This window comes from Muntiacus reevesi, chromosome 1, assembly GCF_963930625.1.
Source record: "Muntiacus reevesi chromosome 1, mMunRee1.1, whole genome shotgun sequence".
In the NCBI taxonomy this organism is placed as follows: Eukaryota; Metazoa; Chordata; class Mammalia; order Artiodactyla; family Cervidae; genus Muntiacus; species Muntiacus reevesi.
In genome coordinates this window covers 154490764-154508221 of record NC_089249.1, presented here as the reverse complement: position 1 = coordinate 154508221, position 17458 = coordinate 154490764, and the positions used below count along the sequence as shown (strand labels likewise).

The 17458-nt window shown below is 36.7% G+C and overlaps 1 protein-coding gene across 1 annotated transcript in view; it reads right to left on the bottom strand.

Moving 5' to 3' along the window:
• Window positions 1-17458, bottom strand: part of FAF1 (Fas associated factor 1) — a 481413-nt gene that overhangs the window by 83664 nt on the left and 380291 nt on the right. The window lies entirely within an intron of this gene.

The window sequence follows — 17458 nt, the reverse complement described above, 5'->3', positions numbered from 1 at the left end:
CTTAGCACAAATGTGGGTATATGCTGCTGCTGCTAAGTCACTTCAGTCGTGTCCGGCCCTGTGTGACCCCATAGATGGCAGCCCACCAGGCTCCCCCGTCCCTGGGATTCTCAAGGCAGGAACACTGGAGTGGGTTGCCATTTCCTTTTCCAACGTGTGAAAGTGAAAAGTGAAAGTGAAGTCGCTCAGTCGTGTCCGATTCCTAGCAACTCGATGGACTGCAGTCTACCAGGCTCCTCCGTCCATGGGATTTTCCAGGCAAGAGTACTGGAGTGGGGTGCCATTGCCTTCTCCAATGTGGGTATATAGTAGGTCCTTAATAAAAATGTGTTGATTTACGGGCCAAACTAATGAATTAATGGTGGTTTACCTGGTGAACATCTACACGTCATGTTTTAAGATTCAAATGTTTCTGCCTCTAAGAATTCTTTGTGTCACCTCTGCACTGTGTGTGTGTGTGTGTGTGTGTGTGTGTGTGTGTGTGTGTGAAGCTACTTCAGTTGTATCTGACTCTTTGCGACCCTCTGGACTGTAAGTCCACCAGGCTCCTCTGCCCATGGGATACTTCAGGCAAGAATACTGGAGTGGGTTCCATGCCCTCCTCCAGGGGGATCTTCCCAACCCAGGGATTGAACCCACATCGCGTACATCTCCTGCATTGGCAGGAGGGTTCTTTACCACTAATGCCACCTGGGAAGCCCTCTGTATTATGTACTTATTGTCACTGCTGTTTTACATACTATACCGTAATTACTGTTTACTGGCAGAAGTAACTGAATAGTGTAACTGGAGTTAAGGCAAATTTGTAACTATAAGAAAGGTACTCCCCCCATGAGAGGAACAAAAATCAGAGAAAAGTAATTTTGAAAGGCAAAGGTGACTTGTTGAAAATACTAATGGTAGGCAATTTAATTTTCCCTCCTGCTATTTTTTCTGCACAAATTCTCTGTTTTATCCAAAATGACTAACATGCCTTCAACTTCTTTACACTATGCCTTTGGTCATATTTTCTCCATACTGTAATGCTCTCTCCTCTTATTTCTGAACACGCAAGCTGCTTTGTCCTTTCCAGTTTCAGATCCAATCTCACATCTTCAGAGAAGTTTCTTGTGACTACACATTTCACTCTTTCTTAATTCTTTCAGGTCATATAACAAACTGTTTACTTTTGTAAGGATGTGCTTTAGCTTTCAAACTGTAGGAACTAAGTCCCTTAAAGAAAAGTATTGTCCCTCACGATTTTATTTTTAAAACCTCTCCAAAACCAAACAGTGATAGGCCCTCAATCTGGTAGCATAACACTTCAAGGTAAAGGAAGAATGCACATGTACTTTCAGCTCCTAAATTCCTTCTCACAAACACAGCCATATATTTCCTACCAGGAAAAAACAATTTGTAAAGGATATGACTATCTCTGAAGATAGGGATTTAGGTATCATTTAAGATATGAACAGTTTCTTCTGAATCTTTTGAAACTTTTTGGTGCCTGTCAAGCTTATGACATTGGGAAAATCTTAACAGCCACTTGAGAAAGACTTTGGAAGTAGTAGAAGGCTTTAATTTTTATTTAGAGAACACTAAGATAGCTACTTTGAAAACAATGCTACATAAAAGAAAATATAATAACTAGATATACTTCCCCCAAAGCTAGCTAACATTGAATAACTAGAAAAATAAACATACTTTGTTAGACCCTACTGCTACTAAAAACAAAAACTGGACAGGTTGGGCCAGTTGTTTAAAAATTAGTGCCTTTATAGTAATAAATGTTGACAGCCCAAATCAAAAAAAGAATGCATTACTGAGATATCATCAATTGTGTTCTGTCATTACAAGGCAGCTCCACCCAGTCTGAGCTTGTCAAAAAGTGTTACTGTAATCCATGAAGAAGTCTCCACCTCAGGCAAAGGAAGGAAAAATGTGATGGGCTGGCTCTGAACAGGTGTGTTGAATTGTAACGCCAATGTTGAGTCATAAATCTCTTTACATTAGCTTCACAAATGACAAATTATTAACTTCTACACTGAGGTGTCAAGCATGAATGAACAGATCTGTCAGTAGGCACTTTTAAGAGCAACAAATGTAAATAAACAAGGTGTGAATATATCTTTTTAACAGTGAGCATTATTCCATGTTCAAGACAAATGTTTTTATCCCGCTCAAGTGAATATGATATTTGGGAATCTCTGAGTGTCTGACCTGTTCTTTGGGTCAGTCCACTGATTCTCCACAATCTTGATAAGAAAACTGCTTCAGTTTACCCCTTGCATCTTTAATGTGAATGTAACTCAGCTCTACAAGGGATGATGAGTGTATGAAAAGCATGTAAGTGTGTATTCTGGTTTTGACATAGCTGTGTGACTTTGGGCAAATTATTTAACTTCTATAAGCCTCACTTTCTTCCTCAATAAAACAGGGATAATAAGTAAGTATCTCATAAGATTACCATGAAAGCTAAAAGAGAATATTTACAGAAATTATCTAACAGACACTCAACACATGCTTGTTCTCTTCTTGAAGGTACTTCAACTGACACCCTTGCTTCCCTAATAGGTAGACGTTAGGAATTTAATCTAGAGTAATAAACTGCTCAGGATGAAAGTTCATGAAGGTGAAGATTGAATCTTTTCCACTCTATGTCAGTCCCCAGGAGTGTCAGCAAGTATTAAGCCCAAGAATCAACAAGATTGCCAGTCCACAGAATTCTGTATTCCATGCACTCAAAAGTACTAAACATGCTTGTGTATTGTTTTCTTTTATAAAATGTTATTACAGTATTTCTTTTTTTAAACATTATTCATCAGAGGGACTGATGCTGAAGCTGAAGCTCCAATACTCTGGTCATCTGATGCAAAGAACTGACTCACTAGAAAAGACCCTGATGCTGGGCAAGAAGGAAGGCAGGAGGAGAAGGGGACAACAGAGGATGAGATGGTTGGATGGCATCACCAACTCAATGGACATGAGTTTAAGCAAGCTTTAGGAGTTGGTGATGGACAGGGAAGCCTGGTGTGCTGCAGTCCATGGGGTGGCAAACAGTCGGACACGACTGAGCAACTGAACTGAACTGACAGCAAGATATATATAACATATAATTTACTATTTTAAGTATTCACTTTAATGGCATTAAGTATATTCACAATGCTTTGCAAACCATCACCACTATTTAGTTCCATAACCTTTACATCACCCTAAACAGAAACTCTATACTCATTAAGCATTAAGTCCCTAATCCACCCCATACCTCCACTCCCTGGGGCTCTGATCTACTTTCTGTTCTTAGGAATTTGCCTATTCAAGATATGTACATAGAATCATATAATATTTGACTTTTTGTATCTGGCATTTTTCATTTCAAGATCTATAAGTTTCATCAATGCTGCAGCATGTATCAACACTTCAATCTTTATTGCTGCTGTTGTTCAGTCGCTAAGTTGTATCCGACCCTGTGTGACACCATGGACTATAGCATGCCAAACCTTCCTGTCCCTCAGTATCTCTCGGGGTTTGCCCAAGTTCATGTCCATTGAGTCAGTGATGCTATAGAACCATCTCATCCTTGGCCACTCTTGTTTCCTTCTGCCTTTAATCTTTCCCAGCATCAGGGTTTTTCCCAATGTGTCAACCGTTTGCATCAGGTGGCCAAAGCACTGGAGCTTCAGCTTCAGCATCAGTTCCTCCAATGAATATTCAGGGTTGATTTCCTTTAGGACTGACTAGCTTGATTTTGCAGTCCAAGGGACTCTCAAGAGTCTTCAGGACCACAATTTGAAAATATCAATTCTTCGATCTTTACTATGACTAAATACTAATCCATATAATGCATATAGCACATTTTGTTTATCCATTCATCTGTTACTGGACATTTGGATTGCTTCCACCTTTAAGCTTTTGTGAATAATACTTCAATGAACATTCATGTACAAGTTCTGAGTCCCTGTTTTTAATGCCTAGAAATGGATTGCTGAGTAAGGTGATAATTTTGTTTAACTTTTTGAGGAGCTGCCAAGCCATTTTCCATGTACCATTTTACATTCTCACCAGCAAGGTACAAGGTTCTGATTTCTCTACATCCTTGTTGACAAGTGTTATTTTCCATTCTTTCAGGTTACAGATATCCTAGTAGATGTGACATGGTATCTCATGGTGGTTTTTATTTGCATTTCTCTAATGACTAATGATGTTGAGCAATTTTTCCTGTGTTCATTGGCCATTTGTATATTTTCTTTGGAGAAATGTCTATTTAAGGCCTTTGTCCATTTTGAATTGTGCTGTTTGGCTTTTCATTGTTGAGTTGTGAGAATTCTTTAAGTTCTGGATATTAAACCCTTACCATATATGATTTGTAAGTATTTTCTTCCATTCCATACGTTGCCTTTTCACTCTCTTGATAGTATTCTTTGATGCACAAACGTTTTCAATTTTTATGAAGTTGAAACTTACCTATATCCTTGTTGTGTTTTCTGTGCTTTTCATGTCAGATTCAAGAAATCATTACCAAATTCAAAGTCATAGTGATTTCCCTCTATGTTTTATTCTAAGGGTTTTATAGTTTTAACTCTTCAATTTAGCTCTTCGATCCATTTGGAGTTAAGTTTTGTATATGGTATTAGGTAAGGGTTCAGCTTCATTCTTTTGCATCTGGGTATCCAGTTTTCTGGCACCATTTGTTGAACAGACTCCTCCTTCCCAATGAATGGTTGTGGGCCCTTGTTGAAAAACATTTGACCATACATATGAGGAATACTTCTGGGTTCTCTTTTCTGTTCTGTTGGTTCATATTATTATGCTAGTGCTATACTGTTTTGAAACTGTAAGTCTGCAGGAGTTTTAAAATTAAGAAGTGTGACTCCTCCAACTCTGGTGTTCTTTTTCAAGATTGTCTCAGTGATTTTGGGCTCACTGAAATTTTGCATGAATTTTAGAATAGATTTTTCTATTTCTAAAAAAATCACCTTTGGGATTTTTGATAAGGACTGCACTGCATTTGCAGATAACTTCGAAGTATTATCTAAAAATCATTTACTCTTCCAATTTCATGAACAGGAGAGGTATTTACATTTATTTAGGTCTTCTAAATTTCTTTCAGCAATATTTTTAGTTTTCAGAGTACAAGGCCTAGGCCTCCTTGATTACATTTATTTCCAAGTATTTTATTATTCCTAATGGTATTGTAAATAGAATTGCTTTCTAAATTTCCTTTTCAGATTCTTTGTTGCTAATTTATAGAACTGCAACTGATTTTTAATTTTATGTCTGGCAACTTTGTCTAATCTGTTTATTAGTTCTAATAGCACATGATGTGTGTGTGTGTGTGTAATCTTCAGGGTTTTCTACACAGAAGATCATGTCATCTGTGAACAGAGATAATTTTGATTCCTTTCAATTTGAATGCCTCCTATCTGTTTTTCTTGCCTAACTGCATAGAACTACTACTGAACTACTACTGAAAAGCAGTGGTGAAAGTAGGTATCTTTGTCTTGTTTCTGATCTTAGGGGAAAAGCTTTTCAATGTTTCACAACTGAGTATAAATGTCAGCTGTGGGTTTCTCAAATATGGCCTATATAATGTTGAGGAAGTTCCCTTGTATAAGTTTTTGTTTTTATTATGAAAGACTGTTGGACTTTCTTAAATACTTTTTCTTCATCAATTGAGTCTCATCAATACCATATTTACAGATTATGGTGTATAATAGTACGAATGCACAATATTTGAGGGCATATTTCCAATTCATTTTTTATCTTAATTTGTGCAGCTCATAATTCACTGGCAAAGAAATTGACTTTAATTCTTTTAAATACTGAGTTTATGATACTGGCCCATGTGTAAACCATCAACATTAGGAAAATTTCTAAGATCATAATTTTTAGATAATAAAAATAAGCCATAATATTTAATTAAAGCTAGTAATAGTTTATTGTCAGTTAAAAGGTAATTGATATTGTTTGCAATATTTCACCAAAGTTATTTATATCCAGTTTGATGACTCCTGGGGCAGCTGTAGTGTAGCTTTCATATCCCATTTCTTTTCTTTATTTCTAATAACTTAGAAAGTTCCAATTAGACATTATATTAAGAATAGAATCTAACTGTTGCTGTTCAGTCACCAAAGTCATGTCAGACTCTTTGCAACCCTATGGACTGTAGCACACCAGGCCTTCCTGGCATTTTAGAATCTAATGCTTATTGACTTTTTCAGTTATATCTAAATATCTGGATCAAATAAAGACTCAAATTATAAAGATATTTCTCAAACAGGGCTATTTCCCCTCCACCCCATAACAAGTGTCAAGTGGGATCTTAGTTCCCTGACCATAGATTGAACCTGTATACCCTTCAGTGGAAATGTGAAGCCTTAACCACTGGACTGCCAGGAAAATCCTCATACATGGCTACGGTCAAGTTAGGTCAGACTTGAGTCAATCAGTTTATCACATTTAAAAGATAAAGAGTTGACTGTTTACCCTTGGGAAACAGTGATAAGTAGATTCCTACTTCATTCTTTGGTTGCTCTTGCCCTAAAAAGTATTTCTTCATGTCCTGCTGAAGCTTTTATTAGGTATTTGAAATATCCTCTACTATACATAATCAATTTCACTAAAGAATGCAGAAAATTATCAAATTTTTGGAAAGAATCAAACTGTTGGTAATTAAAGCCATGTGCACCACAGCTCATTTTTCTGAAGAAATCTTGAAACTTTATTTTCAAAATAAAAAATTATATTTTTAGCTCTGAAAAATAGCTTTAGGCTGCTCAAGAATATACTGCTGATTTTTGAAATCTCAACAAGACCCTTACATTTTTACCTGTATTATTAGTGTCATGAAAAGTTTTTATGACATGCCTCATTACAAAAACCTATGCTCATACCTTTCCCTTAGAGCTGAGGATTGTGTACTTTATTGTGCAGTAGAATCAGCTACTGGGCTTATTAAAACTGATTACTGGGTCCCACCCTCTTAATTCTGATTCAGTAGGTCTGGGGCTGGGGCTTGAGAAACTACATTTCTAGTAAGCTCCGCGGTCACACTCTGAGATCATTGACTCAGTAACCTGTATATTTGTTTGAGAAGGAACGTCTTAGACTCTTTTTCCATTATTTACACAGTCTACCAGAAAGATATCTACTTAAAGCTGCCTAAAATATTAACAATTTTCATTATTTTCTTCAATACCATAACAAGATTTGAGGAGAATATTATTAATTATTAGCTAATCATTTCAGTAAAGCAGTGTTTAAACCGACATGCAGTTGCAATCCTTTCATTCCAATAGTCATAATCTTTCTTGCTGTACTTAGTTTTTTTTAAAATAGCTTGAGATATAATTTATTCATATCATACAATTCACACATTTAAAGTATCCAAGTTAATGTTTTTTGATATATTCATAGATACATGCAACCATATTTATTAAGATATAAATCATATATAACATATACTTCATACATTTAAAGTATACAAGTCATAGATGTATGCACCAACAACATAATCAAATTTAGAACATTTTCATCACATCAAAAAAGAACCACATACCCTTTGGTTATCACTCTCTTATCTTCTAAAATCACTCATTCCCCACACCTAACCATAATAAGCAAGCACAATTCTAATTTCTGTCTCTACAAAGTCTCCTATTCTGGACTTTTAAATGAGTGGAACCATATAATATGGGGTCTTGTATAATGAGTTCATTTAGCATAATGCTTTCAAAATTTATCTGTTATTACAGCATGTATCAGAATTTCATTCCTTTTGGACTTCACTGGTGGTCCAGTGGTTCAGACTCTGCATTTCCACTGTAGGAGGCAAAGGTTCAACCCCTGCTAGGAGAGCTAAGACGTCACATGCCTTGGGGCATGGCCAAAAAAAAAAAGAATTTCCCTCCTTTTTGTGGCTGAACTACATTTTATTGTCTGTATATACCACATACTGCTAACTCATTCATCCCTTGATGAATATTTGGGTCGTTTTCATGTTCGGGCTATTATGAGTAATGTTGCTATAAACATTCACGTACAAATTTTTATATGGACATATCTTCTCACTTCACTTAGGTATACAGCTAGGTATATAACTATGTTTAATCACTTGTGGAATTGTAGACTGTTTTCCAAAGCAGCTTCACTACCTTATATTCCTACTAGCAGTCTATGAGGGTTCAAATTTCTCCATATCCTGACCAACACTTGTTATCTAACTTTTTGATTCTAGCCACTGTAGTTGGTGTGAAGTGGTATCTCATTGTTTTGAATTGCATTTGCTTGATGACCAATGATGTGGAACATCTTTTCACATGCTTATTGGCCATCTGCTTTTTTTCCTTGGAGAAATTTCCCACAATTTTTAATGGGTGCAATTTGTCTTTTTTTATTATTGAGTTGTTGGTGGTCTTTTATATATTCTAAAGACAAGTCCCTTATCAAATATATGATTTGCAAAGATTTTCTCTCAATCCGAGGGTTGCCTTTTCACTTTCTGGATGGTGTTCTTTGAAGTAATGTTATTTGGTTATCAATGATTCTACCTTATCTTTTAAACTCTAACTTAGAGTTTGCAAAATAATTATTGACTAAGTTAAAACTTCTCTGGTAATATACATGTCTCACTAATGAACTGAATGAAAAGTGATGACTATTTCTATCTCATGGATATATATATGTATATAGTTATATATATATAACAATATACCAAGAATCAACTCTTACTTTGCACTCAATAGTGGTTTATCTAACTGCAAACCAAGACAGTGATAGCCATATGCAGAGTCATATTCTCGGACTGTTGAAAAAATGTGTTTGCTATGACCAGTGCATTCTCTTGGCAAAACTGTTAGCCTTTGCCCTGTTTCATTTTGTACTCCAAGGCCAAACTTGCCTGTTACTCCAGTTATCTCTTGACTTCCTACTTTTGCATTCCAATCCACTATGATGGAAAGGACACCTTTTTTTTTTTTTGGTTGTTAGTTCTAGAAGGTCTTGTAGCTCTTCATAGAACCAGTCAACTTCAGCTTCTTTGGCATCAGTGATTGGAGCACAGACTTAGATTACTGTGATGTTGAATGGTTTGCCTTGGAAACAAACTGAGATTACTCATTCATTTTTGAGGCTGCATCCAAAATGCACTGCATTTTGGACTCTTCTGTTGACTAAGAGGGCTACTCCATGTCTTCTAAGGGATTCTTGCCCACAGTAGTAGATATAATGGTCATTTGAGTTAAATTTGCCCATTCCTGCTCGTATTAGTTCACTAATTCTACTATGTTGATGTTCAATCTTGTTATCTCCTGCTTGACCATGTCTAATTTACACTGATTCATGGATCTAACATTCCAAGTTTCTATGTAATGTTGTTCTTTACAGCACTGAACTTTACTTTCACCACTGGATACATCCACAACTGAGCACTGCTCCCACTTTGGCCCAGCCACTTCATTCTTTTTGGGGAGCTCATGGGGAGCTCATCTTCCAGTGTCATATCTCTGTGCCTTTTCATCTGTTCATGGGGTTCTCCAGGAAAGAATACTGGAGTGGGTTGCAATTTCCATCTCCAATGGACCACTTTTTATCAGAACTCTTCATTATGACCTATCCATCTTGGGTAGCCCTGCATATCACAGCTCATAGATTCACTGAGTTACACAAGCCCCTTTGCCACAATAAGGTTGTGATCCATGAGAAGAAAATCAGATTGATTGTGTTCTTTGTAGCCGAACAAAGAGAAGCTCTATAACAGTCAGCAAAAACAAGACCAGGTGCTGACAAGCTCAGATCATGAGCTCCTTATTGCAAAATTCAGGCTTAAACTGAAGAAAATAGGGAAAACCACTAGGCCATTCAGGTATGGCCTTATTATAAAATCCTTTATACAATGGAGGTGACAAATAGATTCAAGGGATTAGATCTGATAGACAGAGTGCCTGAAGAATTATGGACAGAGGTTCATAACATTGTACAGGAGGTAGTGGCCAAAACCATCCCAAAGAAAAAGAAATGCAAGGAGGCAAAGTGGTTGTCTGAGGAGGCTTCACAAATAGTTGAAGATAGAAAAGAAGCTAAAGGCAAGAGAGAATGGGAAAGATATACCCAACTGAATGCAGAGTTCCAGAGAATAGCAAGAAGAGACAAGAAGGTCTTCTTAGGTGAATAATGCAAAGAAATTGAGGGAAAAACAGAACGGGAAAGACTAGACATGTCTTTAAAAAAAGACTGGAGATATCAAAGGAATATTTCATGCAAGGATGGGCATGATAAAGGACAGAAATGGTAAGGACCTAACAGAAGCAGAAGAGATTAAGAAGAGGTGGCAAGAATACACTGAAAACGATACAAGAAAGGTCTTAATGACCTGTATAACCATGATAATGTGATCACTCATCTAGAGTCAGACATTCTGGAGTGTGAAGTCAAGTGGGCCTTAGGAAGCATTACTATGAACAAAGCTAGTGGAGGTGATGGAATTCCAGTTGAGCTATTTCAAATTCTAAAAGATGATGCCATTAAAGTGCTATACTCAGTATGTCAACAAATTTGGAAAACTCAGCAGTGCCCACAGGATTGGAAAAGGTCAGTTTTCATCACAATCCCAACGAAGGGCAATGACAAAGAATGTTTAAACTACTGAACAATCATGGTCATTTCACATACTAGCAGGTTATGCTCAAAATCTTTTAAGTGAGGCTTCAACAATATGTGAACTAAGAAATTCCAGATGTACAAGCTGGGATTCAAAGAGGCTGAGGTCAAACTGCCAACATTCAGTGGATCATGCAGAAAGCAAGGGAGTTCCCCATAACCGTCTACTTCTGCTTCATTGACTACGCTAAAGCCCATGCCTGTGTGGATCACAAAAAACTGTGGAAAATTCTTAAAGAGATGGGAGTACCAGACCACCTTACCTGTTTCCTGAGAAACCTGTATGAGGGTCAAGAAGCAACAGCTAGAACCAAACATGGAACAACTGACTGGCTCAAAATTGGGAAAGGTTGTGTATTGTCATCAAGTTTATTTAACTTATTTGCAGATAACATCATGCAAAATGCCAGGCTGGATGAATCACAAGCTGGAATCAAGACTGCTAGGAGAAACATTAACAATCTCAGCTATGTGGATGATACCACTCTAAAGCCAGAAAGTGAAGAGGAACTAAAGAATCTTTTGATGAGTGTCAAAGAGAAGAGTGAAAAATCTGGCTTGAAACTAAACATTCAAAAAAAAAAAAAAAAGAAAAACCTATGATCATGGCATCTGTTACCATTACTTCATGGCAAAGATAGGGGGGAAAGTGGAAGCAGTGACAGATTTTATTTTCTTTGGCTCCCAAATCACTGCAGATGGTGACTCCAGATTTATTTTAAATTTAATTTAAGATTTAATTTAAAAGATGCTTGCTCCTTGGAAGAAAAGCTTTGACAAACCTATACAAAGTATTAAAAAGCAGAGACATCACTTTGCTGACAAGGTCCATACAGTTAAAGCTATGGTTTTTCCAGCAGTCATGTACAAGTGTGAGAGCTGGACCATAAAGAAGGCTGCGCACTGAAGAACTGATGCTTTCTAACTGTGGTGCTGGAGAAGACTACTGAGAGTCCCTTGGACTGCAAGGAGATCAAGTCAGTCAATCTGAAAGGAAATCAACCTTGAATATTCATTGGAAGGACTGATGCTGAAGCTGAAGCTCCAATACTTCAGCTGTCTGATGTGAAGAGCCAACTCATTGGAAAAGACTCTGATGCTGGGAAAGACTGAGGGCAAGAGGAGAAGGGGGCAGCAGAAGATGAGATGGTTAGATAGCATCATCAACTCAACAGACATCAATCTTAGCAAACTCTGGGAGATAGTGGAGGACAGACGAGTCTGGCATGCTGCAGTCCCTGGGTCGCAAAGAGTCGGACACAACTTAGGGACTGAAAAACAACAAAGCAAGACAGTGAGCAGTGTGGTCACTGCTCTTCTACAGACCATCCTATTGCCATTGCATGCCATCCAATAGTGCCATTTGATGAAGCTACTTCCTTCAGAACCCATTCTGCTTTATTGTTTGGGCTTTTGTTTTTCTTACTGTTAATTTCGTAGTAGCTGGGTTTACAAGTTTCTCGGCAACAGTAGAATTTGAATCCATTTTTACCTCAAAGACTGCCATTTGTAAGCAATTTCTCCTCTGTGGTTTGGTTACTTTTCTAAGGTAAGCAATATGATTTAAAAAAAAATGTGTTAATGGTAAGTATTACTTTTTCTTTTGTCCTGAAAAAAATCTATTGCTTTAACAGAGTGGCAGGTCACTGGACTTTACTTAAAAATGAAAAAAAAAAACCTTGAAGGCTTTGTGCTTTTATTAAAAATTTTATAACAGAGAAGCAGTGGCATCAGGGTAAACAGATTGTTTCCTAAACAATCTATAGTCATATATTTACTTTTCAGTCAAAAGTTTCTTTTATCGAGGCCAGTATGAAATCAATATCAAGAGTCAGTTCCCTTGCATTTTCTATGCTAGCATTAGAGTTCTCTCAATTATGTTTACACTGATGTTGAACTAGTTTCAACTGTCCATACTGATTTACAGCATTTTTAAATAGCTACTTTTATTTTATTTTTGGCTAAATTGGCACATGGGATATTTGGTGTGGCATGCAAGATCTTTCATTGCAGCATATGTGCTTCTCTCTACCTGTGGTGTGTGGACTCCAGAGTCTGTGGGCTTCGTAGTTGCAGCATGTGGGAACTTAATCCCCTGACCAGGGATCAAACCTGTGTTCTCTGCTTTGGAAGGCAGATTCTTCACCAACGGACCACCAGGTAAGTCTCCCGATTTACAGTATTCATTTATGGTATTTTCATCATTATCTTTATGCTTCAATGAACCACATGTAAGCCATGAAAAGTTCTGGTGAACTAAGAATATAACTAATTTAAGCAAGAAAATATGAACATAAATTTAACAGTAACACATGAATGACATGAAAGTCCAGAAACTGCAATCACACTGCTGCAGTCAAATGAGTATTTGTCAAGACTAAACAACCAATGCAATCCTTGTAGTACACGAGGAATTTAATAAATTGTAAAAGATACGATGAATGAAACAGGATTTGGAGGGATACTGCAATTTTCTTACATTTCAAAATATGAAATAAACGTGAACAAAACTGACTACGTTGCTTGTTCAAACTAGCTGCTTGTAATCCTTGACAGATAGCTGAGTACACCAGTAATCTGGGAAACACAGTGAAAAACACTGCCTTAGAGATACCTGGCATGTAGAACAAATTTGAAGAATGACTACTATTATTACCTTATTTCTTGTCTCTTCTACCTGCCTCTTAGCTTGCACTGGCAGTATGTAAGAGTCCTTCTGTGTGCTCCACATCAAGCTGCCTACATAGCATGCCTAGCTCACCCCGGATAGGTGCTCCTGGGGCTTCATCTACCTGACAGCTTCACAGATTTATTGGAAATGCTGGTAAGTCCAAGGACCCTGTCTGTCTTGTTACAGCTGTGTTACTGGTACCCTACATCTGGTGCATAGAAAAAGAATATGAAATGAATATACAAGCAACATGACACAAAATATCATGTGTGTGATTGGGGACTTAACTATGTAGAAAAGTCACTGGATGAAGAACCCTTTTAAAGTATGTATCCCAAAAAAGGAGCACCTAAATATTCGGTTGGCCAACCCAATACATAAAACAAATATTAACAGACTTAAAGGAAGAAATAGATAGTAATATAATAATACACTACTTTATTTGTAGATATTTTTGTTAATGGTATTAATTTGGTTTTCTAAGTGTTTACTGAGCATCTATGAAAGATACAGCTCCTCACTAGAGCAAAGTACCTCTCTGTCCCCAGGACCAAGCCCAGTGCTGTACCTTTCATAGATGCTCGGTAAACACTTAGAAAATCAAATTAATACCATTAACAAAAATATCTACAAATAAAGCTATGATGAGGTAGTTCTGTCAAAACAGAGGCTCATGTACTTTATACTTCCTGGTTACAATTAATGATATAAAGGTTAGTTCACTCTGAGCCACTGAAGAATGAGTCATTAATATATAGTTTGTGCTTGGTTCTATTTAATAAAAGCTTTATAATATAGGCATTTCTGGTTGTACTAATACAATGGAATCATTGAAGTGATGAACATAAGTGAACCAAAGTTAAGTTTAAATAAATTCAGGCCTAGGAAGTCAGCCTTCAAACCTGCTCACAAATTCCATTTTAACTGTATGCTTAAGTCTTATTTGAAACTTTTAAAGAAGTAAAGCCAAATTCACAATTACAAGAGACAGTGTTTCTTATCACTTACTCAGCAGATACCAAATCATGATCTGTGCATAGTTCAAGAGAAGATTTTACACTTAGAAATTAGAAAAGCTTTTCTTAGGAATTCTATTTATGACCTGAAAGATAATTTTCATGAAGATACCCTAAAAACAAGGAGAAACCCTTATCTCTTGCAGTTAAATTTCAATAAAAAGTTTCAATTATATGGAGTCTTAGACATTTCCTGTAACCTTCATATTAAATTTTGTGCTCAGTATTAAAGGAATTAAAGTCAATTTCCTTACCAACGAATTATGAGGAACACAAATTAAGATGAAAGAATGAACTGGGAATATGCATGCAAATATTATACATTCATATTATTATACAGCATAATCTGTAAATCTAGTACTAATGAGACTCAAGATTTAAATGGATGAGGAATGCATTTAGTGCATTATTGTCAATCAATGCCTCTATTCCAGGATAAATGTACTCTTGAATGGCAACACACCAATTATTACAAATTCCTAACTAAGTACAGTACTTCATAATTTCAAAATGTCAGTGTCAATTTATAAAGTAACAAACATCTTTCTACCATATATCCAATTACCTTTCCCTCAGAGTAAAGGAAACACTATTAGGAAAAATTACAAACAAAATTTTTACAGCAACAAAAGGAACCTATTGAGTATTAAAATTCTAGTTATAGCACTCTGAACTTTCATATTTGTTAATGTGGATACATCAGGTTTTATATCACTGTAATTAAGTATTATTTTTTCAAGTTACATTATTTTATATAAGTTCTTTCAATAATTTATTTATTTAGTCATTTAACAAACGTTTTTTAAGTACCTACTAGTAACTGAACTGAACTGAACACTGTGAGAAGTTTGTATTGTTTAGTTGCTAAGTCGTGTCCAACTCTTTTGTGACCCCCATGGACTGGAGCCCACCAGACTCCTCTTGTGGGATTTCTCACAGAGGAAATGGGAATTTCCCAGGCAAGCATACTGGAATGGGTTGCCATTTCCTTCTCCAGGGGATGTTCCAGGCTCAGGGATCAAACCCATGTCTCCTGTACCGGCAGGCAGGTTCTTTTATCACTGAGCCACCAGGGAAGCCCAAACTGTTATAAGACAGAGTTACAATATGAATATGATATAACCCTTGCTTTTAAACTCAGTCTAACAGAAGACAGAGACAAATAAAGTTAAACACAATATTAAAGGTTATACTGAAATTGTTTACATGTTTCCCATTTGTAATAGCCAAAGGGTATTGTATTGAAAGCACTCATTATACCTGGAAATTTTACATTATTGCTCAAAAATCAAACTCTCCTTTATTTGTTCTATGTAACTCTTTCTTTAAAAATTAAAAACAAAGAAAAATTAAAGAATAATTTGATATATGAATTTAGCATCTCAAATTAATATGATAAAATTTGTTTCATATTTTACCTTTAGATTGCTTTTCAAATCCAGAAATTTCTTGACTGATAAAGCACTAATAATTACTTGAGATTAACACAGATCCTACTAGCTGTGCGACCTTGGGTAAATTAACCTTTTTGATTCTCAGTTTTCTCATCTGAAAAGTAGAGATGACAGTACCAATCTGTGTTGGATTATGTTCCATTTGCCCATCTAGTTCCTGATGGCTCAGATGCTAGAGAATCTGCCTATAGTGCAGGAGACTCAGGTTCAATCTTTGGGTTGGAAAGATCCCCTGGAGAAAGGAATGGCAACCCACTCCAGTATTCCTGCCTGAAGAATTCCATGGACAGAGGAGCCTGACGGACTACAGATCACGGGGTTGCAAAAAGTTGGACAAGACTGAGCGACTAACACTTTCACTTTTCTTTCACCCATGCTCTACCTGAACTTCCCTGATAGCTCAGTTGGTAAAGAATCTCCCTGTAGTGCAGGACCCAGTCAATTTCTGGGTCGGGAAGATCCACTGGAGAAGGGATAGGCTACCCACTCCAGTATTCTTGGTCTTCCCTTGTGGTTCAGCTGGTAAAAAAAATCCAAATGCAATGTGGGAGACCTGGGTTTGATCCCTCAGTTGGGAAGAGCCCCTGGAGAAGGGAAATGCTACCCACTCCAGTATTCTAGCCTAGAGAATTACCTGGACTGTATAGTTCATGGGGTCACAAAGAGTCAGACGTGACTGAGCGACTTTCACTTCTCACTTTAATGCTCTACCTAGTTTTTTGCCCAGGGAGGTTCTCTTGCCTGCCTTTCAGTTGCTAGTTGGGTTAAGTCAATAGAAGGTACTAGCAGGAGATCATAAGTATAAAAGGGAAGGGAAGCTATTCCTTAGTTTCCTCCTTACCAGCTCAAAAGGGCTGACCCTGAAAGAAGCAATCGTCTCCACATACTACCCTTCCCTAGGCCTTCAGGCCTAAGGGTGGTAATGGCTCCCTTTAGCCTGAGAGCATACTATCCATTGATGACTCCTATAAACTCTGCCCATATCTTTATAAATAGTCACCTTATTAAACTCTTCTCAATAATCTAGTTTGAAAGCATCACCTGTTCCAGCCAGAACTCTGAATTATATACAACCTCATGGGATTGTTTTAAGAATCACATGAGATGATAAATGAAAGGTACTTTGAATAGTGCCAAGTATTAATACATTATAAATATTCAGTAAGTGTTGACTACTATTGTATTATCAATATTGCTGTTATTATTATTCTATTTTATTTGAGGTTCCATGCCCATGTCATCTATGCTATCTAAATGTTTGAGAGACACAGAAATTCAGAATTCTGGTGATCTTTTTACTAATTTTTACAGTGATTCAAAAATATGTTCAAATGTAAAATGTGTTTATTGGTAATCAATCTCAAAAAGAGTAACAGGACCTTAAAAGGGAGTGAAATACCCATATAATAGTACTGAACTATATAGCTTCTCCTGTAAGCATGCTTCAGAGTTTGTTTCCTGTAAATTGCAAATCTAGCAAAGTATAACTTCATAAAGTTAAACAAACTGTTGGGTCTTTGGGTCATGAAAAGAATGGAATGAAAGGTAAATTCAGTGGCATAAAAATCCTTGGTTCATGTAGAAATACATCTTCATCAATGCCTTATTTATCAATCAGGACATAGGCAAACATCACTATTTGACAAATTATCTCATCAAAATCCTATTAAAGGTCCACTTAA